Source organism: Pinus tabuliformis, chromosome 5_2 (assembly GCF_031772625.1).
Source record: "Pinus tabuliformis cultivar Carrire ecotype Pingquan chromosome 5_2, CPIR1, whole genome shotgun sequence".
In the NCBI taxonomy this organism is placed as follows: domain Eukaryota; kingdom Viridiplantae; phylum Streptophyta; class Pinopsida; order Pinales; family Pinaceae; genus Pinus; species Pinus tabuliformis.
In genome coordinates this window covers 1,044,951,775-1,044,970,137 of record NC_142306.1, presented here as the reverse complement: position 1 = coordinate 1,044,970,137, position 18,363 = coordinate 1,044,951,775, and the positions used below count along the sequence as shown (strand labels likewise).

Genomic DNA, 18,363 nt, shown 5'->3' with positions numbered 1-18,363 from the left:
TTGGAACGCGCCTCAATTATCGCAAGGGAAGAACATCATCATAGGCGAAAGATTAGAGAAGCTCTTGAAATTATCAAACATCAACAGAATTTCAACAGAGACAATGGTATTGAGATTAGTGGAAGTTGGATGCCCTTAATCAGAAAAATTAAGGTCACCAATACTCCTCAGGTATAGCATCAGTAGGTAGATTTTCCTTTCTAATAGTTAGTAGTTGTGCTATAACAATTTAAGTATAATAACAATAATAATTATTAGTTTGTAATTACATCATTTACATCTACAACATTTAAAATAATAATAATAATAGTAACTAATATAAGCTATTATTATAAACTATTATTATTAAATATTAATTAAGATCTATTAATAAGTCTATTGGTTAGTTAAACGGTTTTTAAAAAGTAAATAGTTCCTAAGTCAATGTTCATAATAATGATTACTAATGTAATTATCACTATTAAGTATTAGGTCTTGATATTAATTATTAGGTTATTCAATTAATTATTTATTATTAAGTGATTATTAATTATTAGTGTCGATTTCTAATATTATCAATATTTATTAACTTGAATATATAGATTATTAGTACTATTATTAACTGATTAAAAATTTTAATAAGTTAATAATAGTAATAAATTTAATATTAATAGATTAAGATTAATATTAATATTAATAGTTCATTACTGTTATTAACTTATTAAAAATTTTAATATTTATATTGATAATATTAATAACTAATATTATCAATATTAATTAATTTTAATATATAAATTATTATTACCATTATTAACTCATTAAAAATTGTAATATTTATACAATGTACTAATATGAATTATTATTATTAATAGATTAATAATTAGTACATTAATTATTATTAATATTAATGAAAAAATTTAATACAATATTGATTAGATACTTTAAAAAAAAAAATTCTCTTCAAATCTAAAATTCTTAAAACTAAGCTAACATTCATCTCATCCTCAAAACTATTTATTTACCTCAATTAAGCTCTTCTACTACCATCATTCAAGATAGTTTTGATGATGGATCCCAGTTGGGATTTGAAACGTTGACGGAAAATGGTTTTTACTGTGGATTCTCCGGTAACTATGTCTAAAGATATATACCACAGATGTCTTAAATCCATCATGTTATGTCACTATGTTGATAATGGAAACTATGATCCTCTGAAAATGATTATTCAAGGAATAGCTAGAAGCAACAAGTATTTCCGTATTCATTGTATTTTTCATGCTCTTTATGTTTCAACAACAAATGGTGTAAGTCCATTACTATTTTTAGCTCCAACTAGTATTGTTTCTTTTATAATACATGGAAAAACAATATAATCTACTTCGAAACTTTCTATCAAAGATATGAAAACATTGTGCTATAAAAACAATTCTGGATTCACCGCATTCATTATATCTAATATTGACGTTTCGAACAAACAAATATGGTTCATCTTCAAGATGAAAAAGATATGAAATACTGAACTACCCAGGTTATTAATACATAGATGAAGGATGTGAGAATAACAACTGACACTAACCCTAAATTTATAAAAATCATTATTAATTAGACTTTAGGATTTTTTAGGATCCTAAAAAACCTAAATTTTAATTAATAATGAATTTGGTAAATTTAGGGTTTTTGTCGATTGTTATTCTCACATCCTTCATCTATTTATTAATAACCTAGGTAGTTCATTCTTTCATATCTTTTTCATCCTGAAGATGAACCATAGTTGTTGGTTCAAAACGTCGATATTAAAGATAATGAATGCAATGAATCCAAAAATTTGTTTACAGCACAATGAAAATGGTCATAGAAATTTGAAATATGAGATATAAAACCACTCAATGGCCAAGATATAGCAATGTTTCAATAATAAATATGACACATTCAATATATCTTGATTGATTAAATGAGCTTTATAGGTTCAAGGTTATTCATACACATATATTCTCATTTGTCATAAGCCTTCCCTAATAACAAGTCTTCTCCTTTTGGTGGTAGATCCATCATTCTTGTGGGTGACCTTTGGAAACTACCTCCTGTCAAGGATAAACCTTTGTATTCAGGTAAAATAGCAAGGAAAGTGTTGTGGAAAAGATTCAACAGTGTTGTGTCTTTAGATACAAAAAATTTGGAATAAGGAAATGATCTGAGACAATTGTCTTTCTCTAATATCTTAACTAATATCAGAAATGGAGAACCTTTGTTGCATGATTGGGATCTTCTCATGTCACATGTTGATGATTTCTTATCCCCATTGGAAAATAGTTTATTTAATTTTGTGGTTCACTTGTTTTCAACAAATAATTTGGTAAATCTACACAACTTACAAATGTTAAAATCATTGAATTATCCAATTGCAAGATGTGTTGCAGAACACACCAGAAGCAGAAATAGTTGATAATGATGATGATGTGTTGGAACGTGAAGTTTTATTATGTTGTGGATAGCATGTGATGCTCACATGTAATTTGTGGGTTGAATCTAGGTTTGTCAATGGTGCACTTGGATATATTGAAGTTATATTATATATAGTTGGTTCGAATCTCCCTCAACTTCCACTATTCACTACAATTATTTTTGAAAAGTATATAAGTGTTACATTTGATAGAAGTTGTCCAAAAATTGTGCCTATGACACTTGTTATTAAATGAAATCTTAAAAGAATACCTTTGAAAATGGCATGGGCTCTTCCTATACACAAATGACAAGGGATGACTTTACAATGAGCTACTGCTGATATTGGAGATAAAGAGATGCAGGGTTTAACAGTTACAACTATATACAGAGTCATATATATATATATATATATATATATATATATATATATATATATATATATATATATAGATGGTTTACAGATTTCACCACCTTTCTATTTTTAACGTTATGCAAAAATGAAAAGAAACGCATATGTTACTATTGCAGGTGAAACCACCCTAGGGCTTTGGGTCGAGAACCCCAATAGAGCAGAGGGAAAACCACAAGAAGAAATGCTCAAGAAATGAACAAAAATGTTTATTATATATATATATATATATATATATATATATATATATATATATATATATATATATATATATGTATATATATGTATATATATATGTATATATATGTATATATATGTATAGTATAGATTGTTTACGGATTTCACCACCTTTCTATTTTTAACGTTATGCAAAAATGAAAAGAAACACATATGTTACTATTGTGGGTGAAACCACCCTAGGGATTTGCGTTGAGAACCCCAACAGAGCAGAGGGCAAACCACAAGAAGAAATGCTCAAGCAATAAACAAAAATGCTTATTCTACTAAATCATGTAGGAGTGTCCTCACCCGAATTTTCTTGATTTGGGTAGATCCAGTAGGCTGCAAACCGTTAGCTTCTCGTGATGTTCTTGAAACCTGAAAATTATTCAACTAGGACATACACAACAGTAGAAACATAAATCATGTTCATGATATTAACTTTAAGTCATATAATTGAATGACTAATTATACATCAATATAAGATTCATAAATGAATTACAACCTAATTTGATGCATAAACACATTTAATATCATAAATAGAATGACATTCCTTTTATTGAAGTAAGCTACAAGTAAAGTGGAATGACATTCCTTTTATTGTTCTCATCCCCAAATAAGATAATCCCACCCCATATGATGAATATAGGCCTATTTCGTTTTGTAACTGCATATACAAGATCATAGCGAAGATTATTGAAAATTGAATGAGGCCCATACTTTCCAAGCATATTTCACCTTAGCAATTTTCCTTCCTACAAGACCGTCAAATTCATTAGGCAGTGGGAACTGCACAGGAGGTATTACACACTCTGCATATCAATAAATGCAAAGGTATGATCCTTAAAGTTGACCTCTCAAAGGCTTTCGACAGAGTAAACTGGTTATATATTAGAATGTTGTTAACTCATCTGGGATTCCCATTCATATTTATTAAATGGATCATGAGCTGCATTACTAACATACCCTTCAGTGTCCTGGTTAATGGAATCGCATCTCCCTTTTTTTATTCAGAAAGAGGTCTTTGACAGGGCTTCCCTCTATCACCTTTACTCTTTCTCCTAGCCATGGAAGGACTCAGTAGACTTATCAAAGAAGAAAACAAAAGGGGTAGACTACATGGAATTAAAATCACTGAGGACTGTATTCTCACACATCTACTTTTTGTGTATGATGTCTTGATTTTTCTAAATGGAGGCATTGGGGATTTGTCAATCATGAAAGCTACTTTCTCATTATTTCAAGTGGCTACAAGGATGACTATCAATGATTCAAAATCTACTCTGACAGGGGCAGGATGCACACAACATGAGACCCATTTTGCATTGCAAAGATTTCGTTTTACCCCCATAATGCTAATGCTTTTGCGTGATCGTTAGAAGTGACCCCAAGTCCCAAGCATAATTAACTTATGTTTTTCTTTCAAAATTGATTATTACCCTTCTATCTCTAGTCTCCCTGTAATTATTTAAATTTGTTACTAAAAAATTAATAATTTATTTCTTTAATATATTTTAATATATATTAATTTCATAAAATTAATTATTATATTTCACAGTTATTTAATAATATTTAAAAATAAAAATAAAAAATTATAAATTTATAAAGAAACAAATTAAAAATCATAATAGGAAGGAATTTATATATAACATAAAATTAAATGATTAGTAAAAATTATACGTTAAGAAATGTGATAAATAAAACGATTGATGAAGTTATGTTGTTTAATATCAAATCAAGTAAACAATATATTCCGTGATGATGATATTACTAATTTTTACACCTCAAAAGTAAATAGAAACAAAATGAAAATGAAAAATATGATGACATATATAATATCACAATTATAAACATTGCTTCTTTTTAAAACCCTTTATTATATCTGAACGTGATTTAAGCCTAAATTTCTTGTTATAACCCTTTATTATATCTTTATCATTCCACCCTCCGGAGGACGGAACATATTTCAAAGCTATTACAAACGGAGACGTGAAAGCTGTAAAACAAGGAGTAAAACAAGGAGTAAAACAAACGGAGACGTGAAAGCTGTAAAACAAGGAGTAAAACAAGGAGTAAAACAAGGAGCGACGAAGGTATCATGGGCCCAGCACCGCCATATACGTCGATTCTACAATAATATTTGTTAAATGTGGATGTCGGCCAAAAGTGGGATCACTCCGTTGGATTTAGGTGTGCAGAAGTCTAACTACGTTGACAAAAATGTGATAAACTGCCAAAAGTACGAAAGTGAAATGAATTTCATGGATGTCTTGGTGCGCCTAACCAGGGTATCAGAGTATTTTTTTTTTTTTTTTTTTTAGGATATTTGGAAATTTGATGGATAGGGGTGTTGTTAATTATTTGAACGTATTTATGTTTGTTTTATTTTAGAATATTTTGAAAATCAGCAATCAACATAAGTTGAGCGGAGTTAAATCTTAACTTTCATCTGTATATATTATTATGAATATTTAAGCATATTTCATTGATAAATTATAATAATGTATTTAATCATTCAAGAATGTAATTTAAATAATAGCAAATCACACGCTTGCTTGAACTTGTATAATTGTTTAGTCAGATTTTTTAAAAATGTATTTTAAATAATAACTCACAAATTTACTTGAAATTATATAACTAAATTTCCAAAAAAATTAAAAAATTAAAAAAAGAATCATTTTATCTATAAATCATTCTATATTATATTAATTTTATCATTTTCATAAATTTATAAATTTAATTATGATGATAATCTAATCATTAATATATAATGAATATATAACTCAAACTTCAAAATTTCCATTTAATTAATGATCAACCCTCCAACTTCCCTTAGATGCCCATAAGTGTTATGATAAATAACTTCCCATAGATGCCCATTATGATAAGTAAAGTGAAGAGACTTCTGCTGATGATGATTATGCGTTGAATCTTAGAAGTGACAACAAGCTCTAAGGCCAAGAGAAATACAGAGTTTAATGAATTAATGAGTTGTTTTTGGTGTGAATTTTTGGAAATTTTTATGGTGGGTTTTTTTGGTCGGATAATCCTCTACATTCCAAGTGCCTTAGGTGTTTTTCAGGGCGCTGAATCTATATGTATAGTAAAAAAACTAGTTTAAATAACACAAACCAAAATTTCACCTCAAATTTTTCCACCAAATTCTAGAACCAAAAAGTCCAAAATATCACACTAAAAACAACTCCAAATTTTAACACTGATAACAAGCTCCAAAACTAAGAAACATACAGTCTTTTCAAATTTCCCATTAGTACAACGTTTTAAGGATTAATTAGCATGTTTACTAGCTGAAGAGTTCGAAGTGCACGACATTGCAAAGGTATTGTCCGATATGCTAATGGAGGATAAGACTTGAGGGCTAGTTAACCAATATAAATATTGTTTTCAACATTATTCAATGACCTGCTTTGCCCTTCTTGTTTTCAACATTATTCACTGACCTACTATGCCCTTCTTTCTGGCATACGAGGCAAGGCCCACCTATAACCATAGGAGGACATCATTTTGAGCATAAACATAAGCTTCATATTTACTTTAAGCGGCAAACCATATTCCATTTCAAAAGAAGCCATTCCTTCTTCCTGTCGGGCAACCTTGTTCTGCATTACTTACCAGAAAGTGTCCAACAATTTATTAACTCCAATTTCATATCTTCATAGGAAATAAAATAAAGACTAGCCAGACAGGGTATTTCAATCACATTGACATTTGAAAAACTTGCATGTCCAATAGCATGTATTTTACAAATATTAATGATCGCCATGAAGCCGACATAATATTATTGTTCTATATATATATATATATATATATATATATATATATATATATATCATGATTCCTGCATCCAGCCAGTGGCTTTTATACTTCCCTCGATGGATCAACGTTGTTTATTACCTTCCTCATCTCCATTTTGTTGGGGATTTTTCTGATAAAATCCCAAAAACAAACAAAATAAACTCCACAGAGGCAATGCTCTGTTTCTACCTTTCCAGGATCTTTTGTGCACAGGGAAGCTTTAATTTTTTTTTACTGAGGAACAGAGTATTTCACCACCATAAAATGATTGATATTCATTTAAAATAAAAATGCCTGAAACAACATATTTCTTCCTCTTTTATTGAGAGGGATTTACCAAAAGCAACGTTCAACCAAAACTCTGTTTTCACCTGAAAATTTACTGTGCTGGGTAAAATTCTCATCTACATTCACTGCTGTGAAAACATTTACATACTGGTGTAAAAACCTTCTTTTACATACTGCTATAAAAACATTTTACTTACTGGAAAAAAACAACAACAGATCTATGCACTGCTGTGCAATATCTTCCCATGCTTCACATGCGCTCCCCTGTTTTTCATAAGCTGCGTGCAACACCAACAAAACGGTTTTTCGCTGCTCCCGTTTTTTTTAATGGTCAACGCAACAACATTGAGCACATTTTCACGTGGCTCATATATATGTAAAAAACTTAAGACAAAACATAACTATTAAAACATACAACGAACACACATAAAAAAACTTTACGTGTCGTATATAAAACTTAAGTATTCACCTACTTTCTACGAATAAGGAGAAATTCATTAAATGTCTTTATGGAGAAAGTCTGCAGTCAACCAGGCTTGTATTTTACTCCACGCAACATTAACTTGATGCAGGCCCGTATGCAGCTTCAGGCAATCGACGGTGGAGAGCGAAGGATTAAATCGGACGGCTGGAATGGATATCGGGAGGCATTACATAACTGAACAATAGCACCCGAAAAATTATGTTTGCTTACGTATGAGGAGAGCCACGGGTCTGCACCAAATTTTATCGGAGTTGATCGCCGGAAAGTTGGTGCGAAATATTTCAGGCAGGCTTGCTGAACGGTTTCGAGCGTTGTTCGCCTGCGTTGAAATTACAAATTCAACACTCCCCTTTAATTTCAACTGTTGGGCATTCGGTCATACCCAAACACTTCCTCAAAAATTCAAAGCTTTTCTGATCCAATGGCTTTGTCAAGATATCTGCTACCTGTTCTTGAGTCCTGCAATGTTCTAAGACACTTTCCCCATTGTTCACCAATTCTCTGATGTAGTGAAACCTTGTATCAATGTGTTTCGTTCTCTTATGAAACACTGAATTCTTTGACAATGCAATAGCTGAGCTATTGTCACAAAAAATCATTGTCGCTTTTGCCTGCTCTTGGCCTAAGCTCCTCAACATTCTTCTCATCCAAACTGCTTGACATGCTGCTGCTGTAGCTGCCACATATTCAGCCTCTGCTGTAGACAATGCTACAATGGACTGCTTCTTAGAAGCCCATGAAATGGCTCTTGAACCCATGTGAAAGACATAACCGGAAGTGCTTTTCTGATCATCTACACTTCCAACCCAATCACTATCTGTGTATCCAACCAAATCTGAATGTTCTGAGACATTATATAAAATTCCAAACATTTTGGTACCTTTGACATACCTCAAAATTATTTTTGCTGCCTGCCAATGTGCCTCCTTTGGCCTCTCCATGAATCTGGAAATTAAACTAACAGCAAACATAATGTCAGGCCTAGTAGCTATTAAATACATAAGGCTGCCAACAATACTTTTGTACAAACTAGGATCAAAATCCTTGCTGTTGTCCTCTCTGCTGAGTTTTAATCCCATTACTGTGGGAGTGATCGCTGCCTTGCATTCTTGCATGTTAAATCTGCTCAGTACTTGATTTATATATCTTGCTTGTGAGATAAAAATTCCTTTTTCATTTTGATCTACTTCTATGCCTAAGAAGTATCTCAAGAAACCCATGTCAGTCATTTCAAATTCCTCTTTCATGACTGATTTAAAATTCTCAATAAGCTGATCATCATTACCTGTGAAAATCACATCATCAACATACAAGACAACAATTAAAATTTTACCATCTTTTTCTTTGATGTAGACGGTGGGTTCTCCTTCACACTTGTCGAATTCATTATCCAATAGATATGAATCTATCCTGCTGTACCATGCTCTTGGCGCTTGCTTCAGCCCATAAAGAGCCTTCTTCAATTTGCACACTTTGTGCTCTTCACCTTTTTTCTCATAGCCGAGAGGCTGTTCAATGTACACCTCTTTTTTTAACACTCCATTTAGGAATGATGACTTCACGTCCATTTGGTAGACTTTCCATTTGTTTTGTGCTGCTATGGACAACACTGCTCTCGCGGTTTCCATTCTTGCAACCGGTGCGAAAGTCTCCTCATAATCTCTCCCATACTGCTGCTTCTACCCCTTGACAACTAGCCTTGCCTTATGCCTTTCTATCTTACCTTCAGCATTGCTCTTGGTCTTGTAAACCCATTTTACTCCAATGACTTCTTTGCGTTTTGGTAGCTCAACCAAGTCCCATGTTTTGTTTCTCTCTATGGCATTCATCTCTTCATCCATAGCTTCTATCCATTTCCTATCTTTAATTGCATCCTCGAAATGAATAGGATCATCAACATGACAATACAAGGCAAATAAGGAATTCATTCCTTCATCATAAATGTCACTTAGATTTCTAAATTTCTTACCTCTTTCACTTGGTGTGCAAGTGCTTGAAGATGCACTTGAATTTCCTCCTTGTGGTGTGCTTGGAGAAGCACTCTCATTTATCCTCAATGGTGTCCCTTGCTATCCTTGTGTTGGCGCTGCTGTTTGGGGATGCATTTCAACCTCCTCCTCATCATCTTCATCATGAGGCAAACAGTTTTTAACATTCACTTTTTTCTCTATGCTTCCATCCCAAGCTTCCTCTTCAATGAATTGAACATCTCTGCTGACAAAAAACTTCTTGGTGGATGGGATATACAACCTGTAGGCTTTGGATTCCTCACTGTATCCAATGAAAAGACATTTCTCCCCTTTGTTGTCCAACTTCCTCCTTAGCTGATCTGGAATGTGTGCATAGGCCACACATCCAAAAACTCTCATGTGGGTGACTCCTTGCTTTCTCCCACTCCATGCTTCTTCCGGCACTTTGTTCATCACTGCTTTTGTAGGACACCTGTTCAAAATGTAAATTGCACAATTTACAGCTTCAGCCCAATAATCATTTGGCAAATGCTTTGCCTTCAACATGCTCCTCGCCATATCCATGATGGTCCTATTCTTCCTTTCAGCAACTCCATTTTGTTGTGGGGTGTACCTTGCTGTAAATTGTTTATGTATACCATTTTCTCTACAAAATCTTAGGAATTCCTTGGAGATATACTCACCTCCTCTGTCAGTTCTCAAAACTTTTATATGCAACCCGCTTTGGTTCTCCACAAGTGCCTTGAAATTTCGGAATTTCTCAAACACTTCACTTTTGTTTTTAAGAAAATATACCCAAGTTTTTCTTGTAAAGTCATCAATAAATGTTAGGAAATATTGGCTGCCTGCTAATGATGGAGCTTGCATCGGTCCACATAAATCTGAGTGGATGATCTCTAAGGGTGCCTTTGCCCTTATGCTTCTACCTGATGGAAAACTTTCTCTATGTTGTTTTCCCAATATGCAGCCTTCACATAGGCTGTCCGGTTTCTCTATCAATGGTAATTCTTTCACCATTCCTTTTTTGCTTAACAAATTTAGACCTCCAAAGTTGAGATGACCAAATCTCAAGTGCCACAATCAATTTTCATCCTTTGGAACGCTTTGGAAAGCCTCTTGGGTAACTGCTGCAATTTCATTTTTGTTTTTCAAATCTGCCCTGATCCTGAGAGGGAACATTCTGTTCCTCGTCATCTTCACTTCAACAATGCATCTTTTGCTGGGTGCTATATCCATGATGATGCATACATCATTTTTAAATAAAACATTGTACCCCTTATGGACAAGCTGTCCAATACTCAAGAGGTTACATCTCATTCCAGGGACATAGTAGACATCTGCTATGGTTTTCTTTTCTCCTTGCTTTGTAAATATTTTTACCTCTCCTTTTCCCATAACAGAAATTTTGTTATCAGTTCCTAGTGTGACTTCTGATTTCACATTTTTATCTAAGGCAGAAAAGAAGGCTATGTTTCCTATCATATGGTTGCTGCAACCTGAGTCTAAAAACCATATGTCTTCACTGTTTGTTTCAGCCATGTTACAAGCTAACAACACATTATTTTGACTGTTGTTTTCTCTAGTGACATTTGCATTTGATCTATTGTTCATATCATGCTGCTTCTTCCTACATTCACTGCATAATGCCCATATTTTTTACAATAATAGCATTGGACATTGGATTTTTCATACCTTTGTCCTTGAGCATGATGTTGTCCTCCTTGTTGGCTGCTGCCTTGGCCTTGGTTTCAGATTTGGATTGCTGCCTCTTCCTTGTGCATTTGCTGGGTTGTTCCTTCCACCTCTGTTCTGGCTTCTACCTCTTCCTCTCTTGTTTCCTCTGCTTTGACCTCTTCCTCTTCCAAAGGACATCTGGGTCTTGAAGGCTTGCTCTAGAGATGAGTTTTCATTCCTACTCAACCTCTGCTTCTGTGTTATCAGTGATGCATGTAGCTCATCAACTGAAAATTTTTAGAGATCCTTTGTCTCTTCAATGGTGGTGACTATCGCATCAAACTTTGAGGGTAAGAATCTCAATATTTTCTCCACAATCCTCCTATCTTCAAGGGTTTCTCCATGAGTCCTTATCTGTGTGACCAAACCAATTACATGTGTGAAGAATGAGTCAATGTTGTCTGACTCCTTCATGCACAAATTCTCAAAATCCTTTCTCAGCAATTGTAGTTTTGTTGTCTTCACTCTCTCCATGCCTTGATAGGCTGTCTTGAGGGTTTGCCATGCTTCATTGGATGTCTTAGCTGCTGCTAACCTTGGAAACACACTTCCATGCACTGCTTGATACAAGAAGAAAAGGGATTTTGAATCCTTCTTCTTGCAGCACTTCAGTAGATCCTTCTCTCCTTGAGTTAATGCATTAAACTCATTTTCATCTGCTGGTTGTTCAAAACCTTCCTCAACTATTTCCCATAAGTCTTGGGAAGCAAACAAGGCTTTCATTGTTATTGCCCAATAGTCATAGTTTTTACCATCAAATAATGGGAGTTGCATACCCATGCTATTACTGGTGCTTGTGCCAGCCATTCTTGTAGCCTCAACTATGCTTCAATTTCTTGACTGTGTATTTTAAAACAACTGACTGCTTCTTCAGCAACACAAAAAAACTTTTGAAATACCTGAATCCTTTGCCTAAGACTTTACTTTGCTGGAGAAGATCTACTGCTGCAACAAAGACTCCTCCTTTCAGCTTCTTTGTCACCTTCAAAGAGCCTAAGCCTGCTCTGATACCACTGTTGGGGATTTTTCTGATAAAATCCCAAAAACAAACAAAATAAACTCCACAGAGGCAATGCTCTGTTTCTACCTTTCCAGGATCTTTTGTGCACAGGGAAGCTTTAAATTTTTTTTACTGAGGAACAGAGTATTTCACCACCATAAAATGATTGATATTCATTTAAAATAAAAATTCCTGAAACAACATATTTCTTCCTCTTTTATTGAGAGGGATTTAACAAAAGCAACATTCAACCAAAAATCTGTTTTCACCTGAAAATTTACTGTGCTGGGTAAAATTCTCATCTACATTCACTGCTGTGAAAATATTTACATACTGGTGTAAAAACCTTCTTTTACATACTGCTGTAAAAACATTTTACTTACTGGAAAAAAACAACAACAGATCTATGCACTGCTGTGCAATATCTTCCCATGCTTCACATGCGCTCCCCTGTTTTTCATAAGCTGCGTGCAACAACAACAAAACGGTTTTTCGCTGCTCCCGTTATTTTTAATGGTCAACGCAACAACATTGAGCACATTTTCACATGGCTCATATATATGTAAAAAACTTAATACAAAACATAACTATTAAAACATACAACGAACACACATAAAAAAACTTTACGTGCCGTATATAAAACTTAATTATTCACCTACTTTCTACGAATAAGGAGAAATTCATTAAATGTCTTTATGGAGAAAGTCTGCAGTCAACCAAGCTTGTATTTTACTCCACGCAACATTAACTTGATGCAGGCCCGTATGCAGCTTCAGGCAATCGACGGTGGAGAGCGAAGGATTAAATCGGACGGCTGGAATGGATATCGGGAGCCATTACATAACTGAACAATAGCACCCGAAAAATTACGTTTTCTTATGTATGGGGAGAGCCACGCGTCTGCACCAAATTTTATCGGAGTTGATCGCCGGAATATCCCTTCGTCGGAAAGCTGGTGCGAAATATTTCAGGCAGGCTTGCTGAACGGTTTCGGGCGTTGTTCGCCTGCGTTGAAATTACAAATTCAACACATTTCCTCTGCGCCACCTTTGATATCCACAGGCAGCTCATGACCTTCCGTTGTTACTGTACCTGGATATACAATATGGCTGTCGTTGCTAAATGCCTCGTTGGTTTCTCTCTTGTAAACGTACAGCCGAGAGACAACTAGGAAGAACATAAAATTTACAAAGCTAAGAATAGCCATGAATGCATAATAGTAATAAATACGAGATGCATTCAGATTGTTCAAGACCCAGCTGGTGTGGTCCTTTCTTCCACTGATCTTAGCTGTAGCTTTCAGAAAAAGAGTAGTTAAAAAACCCCCCATCCCTAATGTACTACAATATAATGCAGTTCCTATGCTCTGCATGCTCTCAGGCACCTGATCATAGAAGAATTCTAACTTTGCTGTCTCAAGAAAGGCTTCTGCTATGCCTCCCAACAAAAACTGAGGAAGTAAAATGAAAACAGTGAGTGGGGATACTGCTTTCCTGTCACGTTCAAAACCGTGAGCTTTCACAACACTGATCCGTTTCACATCGGTTATGGAAGCCACTGCCATGCATATCATGTGGACGAAGATGCCAATACCCATCCTCTGTAAGATCGTGACGCCTCGGGGGTTTCCCGTGAATCTTCGGAAAATCCTGACTAACACTTTGTCGTAGACTATAATGGATACCACCATTGACAAAGCGAAAAATGATGTGAGCGAGCCTGCAGGGATTTGAAAATGAGAACCCATATGTCTGTTCAGTGTCGTTCCCTGCTTTACGAATAGCGTGGTTACATGGGAAATCAAGGTGCTTGGTATGAACAAAAGTACCCAAATTGGAAGCATTTTGAGCATCAGCTTGGTTTCTTCTACTTGGGTTACAGGACACAGCTTCCATCGACTGGTTGAACCACCCTTGATAGCTGCTTTGTCTAAGAATCTGTGAGGTAGAAAAAGGAAATTCAGAATCAATAATAGTGCAGTGAAGTTAGGAGAAAATTACTTTGTATAAACCTGGATAGAAAAATAAGTCATTTCTTTTGAGTGAATAGATAAACCTAAGAAAAAAGCAAATTAAGTTATACGTAGGATAATTATATAACTTCATATATATATATATACATAATTGATATATTCATATATATATATATATATATATATATATATATATATATATATATATATATATATCTATATATCTATATATACATAATTGATATATTCATATATATATATATACATAATTGATATATTCATATATCTATATATATATATATATATATATATATATATATATATATATATATATATATATATATATATATATATATATATATCATTACATTACTAAATGTCTTTTGAAAAACAATAGGTAAACCCCCAGATGTGGGTGGTTGTTAGCTACACAAGGCTCATGGCTTGTCAGCAGGGCATGTGTCCGCCCGGACAAGCCACGTACACCAGGAGGACTCGCCCTAACTATTCCAGCATGCAGCATTTAAGGAGGAGAGATATGGTTCATTGCAGAGGCGTCCCTTCGACATTTACTGTCCGCCTTGAGAAACGGAACATGGCGCTTCATAGCCGGAAGTTCTCGGACATTCTCCCGCATTTCGCATCTGCTCCTGTTCTAGTCTTGAGGGAAGTGGTAGAGGCTCATTGTTTCGGCTCTCATTCAGGCTCTGAGAGCGACTGTGATGGTTTAGAGGCCATAGATTTGGGCAATTGGAGGGCATACGTGCAGTCTGGTTGCGAACCTGGGAGATTGGCGGTGTTGCAAACCTGCTATCCGCAGTCTAGTTGGAGGATTGGGAGTCTGGTTCAGAGGGACAATCCGCGTGAGCACACTCGCCACCCGCTCATTTTAAGTATGCAACATGAACGCCAAAGGGGAACCAGTCGGCGTGGCAGCTACAGTGGTAGAGCCCCTTCTCCCTGTTCCTCAATTGAAGAATCTCCTGAACGCAGAAGACCGAGGGGAAGGCCCTCGGGCAGAGGAAGAGTGGCGGAACTTCCAGAGAGAATGGAATGTGGGCACACTGAGCACCCAATGGTAAGATACCGCCTTCCATGCACTTTATCCAATTCCACTTTCTTCGTAACAGTTTCAGTGGAGCATTGCAGCAATCCATGGGGTGAAGATGAGGCTCCTCGTGCCAACCCTCCGCGTATTCCTGGGATTGTACCCACAGTGGACCTGGAATTTCCCGCCGTTGATATGATGAGGCCTGTACAAGATCCTGGAGCAGGCCCGAGTGAACCTGTGCAGCGCAATGCTGGTAAGGCCATCCACCAGCCTCCCTGCTGCAAGATGGAGGACAAACCGCAAACTGCTGAAGAAGATTAGCATGCCCAGCTCGCGCTCCAGGTTTCAAAGCATGAATTTTTCTCTCTGTCAGCTCCCTTCGCGATCATATATGTGTTGGCACTTTGTCACTATGTATCTCTGTCCATCTCTGTTACGGTGTCGGTTATCTACTATTGTCTCTTCTTCCATGTGTTTCTGTTGTTTCAGTTTCCTTCTGCCTCAGTCCATGTGTCGGTTACATGAGTGTCGCTCTGGTTTCAATCTTCTGTAATCCTGGAATGAATACTCCTGAGTCTACTATCTGTCCCAGGACAAGTTTTACAGGGCCTCGGCCCTGTTGTAATACTGAAGATGTAATTTTTGCTCTTGCTGTAATATAATACCTCAGTCTTATTTAGAAAAAAAAAAAAACAATAGGTAAACATTAACAGTATAGATTTGATATTAATATTTATATTGATAAATATATACTAATAATAATATTAAAAATAATTATTATAATAAAAATATTATTATTATTATTTATTGTAATTATTGTTAATCTTTTTTAAAAACAATAGTATAGATTTGATATTAATATTTATATTGATAAATATATAGTAATAATAATATTAAAAAATAGTTATTATAATAAAAATATTATTATTATTAATTATTGTAATTATGGTTAATCTATTGTTATAATTATTTTTTTAAAAATCAAATATTGGTTTTTAAAATTTATTTAGGTTAAACTTAAAGATTTATAATATAAAATGTGGTTTACTATGGTTGATTTTTATATGGTAATAATTTTTGTCACAATGTGATATTGGATCATGATTGACCACAATTGATAATGGTTGACCATAGTTAATTTTCATGTTGAGATAATCTTTAGAATAACATTACATTGGATCATCATTAACCATGATTCTAAACTCAAGACTTTTATATTAAACTAAAAAATTAATATTATAAACCCTATAAATAATATTATACACCAAATATATGAATACTAAAACTAAATACATTTCATGAAAACAAAAATTAATTATATTATAATAATAATAACCTATTAAACTAATTATATTATTATTATAAAAATAATCCTATAGAGAAAACAACATGAGAAATGATCCTAACACTTCTAACATAAAAATGACTTTAAAACAATAAAGATGGTTGTGACTGTAATATTATCGAAGTTTCAAAAAACCAAAGGAGACCCAAAAAATAAATTAAAGATGATTGATTTCAATAATTTCAACCAGGGTTTGTCTACTAAAAAATAATCAAACTGAAAATTAAATTTAGTCCTTGTTGAACTCACCTCAAAACCGGAGTATGAGAAATGGGGAATCTGCCTTTAGCAACATACTCTTTGGGGTCAATCTCATAAAGCTTGGTGGGATCTGATGGCACATTAGCTTTCCATTTACGAACTGCTGCAATAATTACCTGAGCCATCCGATTGAATGGATTTCCATTCTGTACTTTGTGTCTGTAAAATGGAGTACCAATTAAGAATAGTACGAGAGATATAATCAATCCCGCCGTGGGAATCGCATAACCTACAGTGAATCCCACGCGATCCTGGATGTATATCAGAAAACTATCTGCAAACAGCATTCCCAAAAACACACTAAATATCCACCAATTGAAGAAGGAGGACTTCTGAAGCTTCTCTTTGGGATCAAATTCATCAAACTGATCTGCACCTATGGTGGAGATGTTGGGCTTTGTACTGTTGGGTATTTTTGATGGGAAAATACCAAAACCAAACAATATATTTACCGCAGAGCCAATGCTCTGTTTACTCTGTCCAAGATCTTTTGACAGGGGACCTCTTAAAACCAAAATGACTCAGATGACACCATTACACAGTCACAAAGCATTTCTATTAATTAAAAACAAACATTCTGTTACATATTTCTTCCTCTGTGCAAAGAGGGAATCTCAAAAAAAAACTCTGCTGCTCTCACAGATTTTCCACTGCTATGGATATTACAAAAACAGTTTCATACTATTCCTGTGATTTACAATAATAAAAAAAACATTACATGCCTCCCCTGTTCTATATCTCGCATTGTTGTGCGTTCAATACGTTTCCATGAACAAAAAAAAATTACAGTCCTATTCTAGTTTTGCCCTTGCACTGCTGTGCATTCTCCATATAAAAATCTCGCACACATCGTGCGCAGACACAATACCACAATGTCAACTATAGCCCACACCATTGTGCGCTGCCACAGCCACAATACACGTAAAAAAACAGCACGTCGGCCCTTTTCTACAACATATAATGCGGGCTCAACACAACGTTTTATATATATAAAACATACAAAAAAAACATAGCCCATAATCATATTAAAGAGCCACACCTAAAACTACATATATAAAATATATGATAATGTGCCCATAACCATTTAAAGGGCGTTCACCAAAAAACTACGTCAAGCATTAAAATCATTAACTCGTCCATCCGGCGGTCAAACCAAGAAGACTAACACTCCACGCAAAATCTGATTTGACGCAGGCCGGTGCCACGTGTCGCCACCACAGCGCATCGGACCTGGTCGTTAACTTCCGCGCAGCTTCGCGCCGATCCGAGCCTCCAAAACCGATCCGACGGAATTCGCACGCCAAGCTCCCGCAAACAGAACGACCTTTAGCGTCCGGGGAAAGCGGTTTCGTCGTTCGTACTGGCGACGCATGGCGGAGTTTCATTGTGTCGG

General features: G+C 34.8%; 1 pseudogene across 1 annotated transcript; it reads right to left on the bottom strand.

Moving 5' to 3' along the window:
- Positions 1-13,365: 13,365 nt before the first annotated feature.
- LOC149162821 (protein NRT1/ PTR FAMILY 5.2 pseudogene) lies at positions 13,366-17,367 on the bottom strand (annotated as a pseudogene). The gene is made up of 2 exons (XR_016261460.1): positions 16,959-17,367; positions 13,366-14,278 (listed from the first exon to the last, which is right to left on the bottom strand). The product of XR_016261460.1 is annotated as a protein NRT1/ PTR FAMILY 5.2 pseudogene (transcript).
- Between the last annotated feature and the right edge of the window lie 996 nt (positions 17,368-18,363).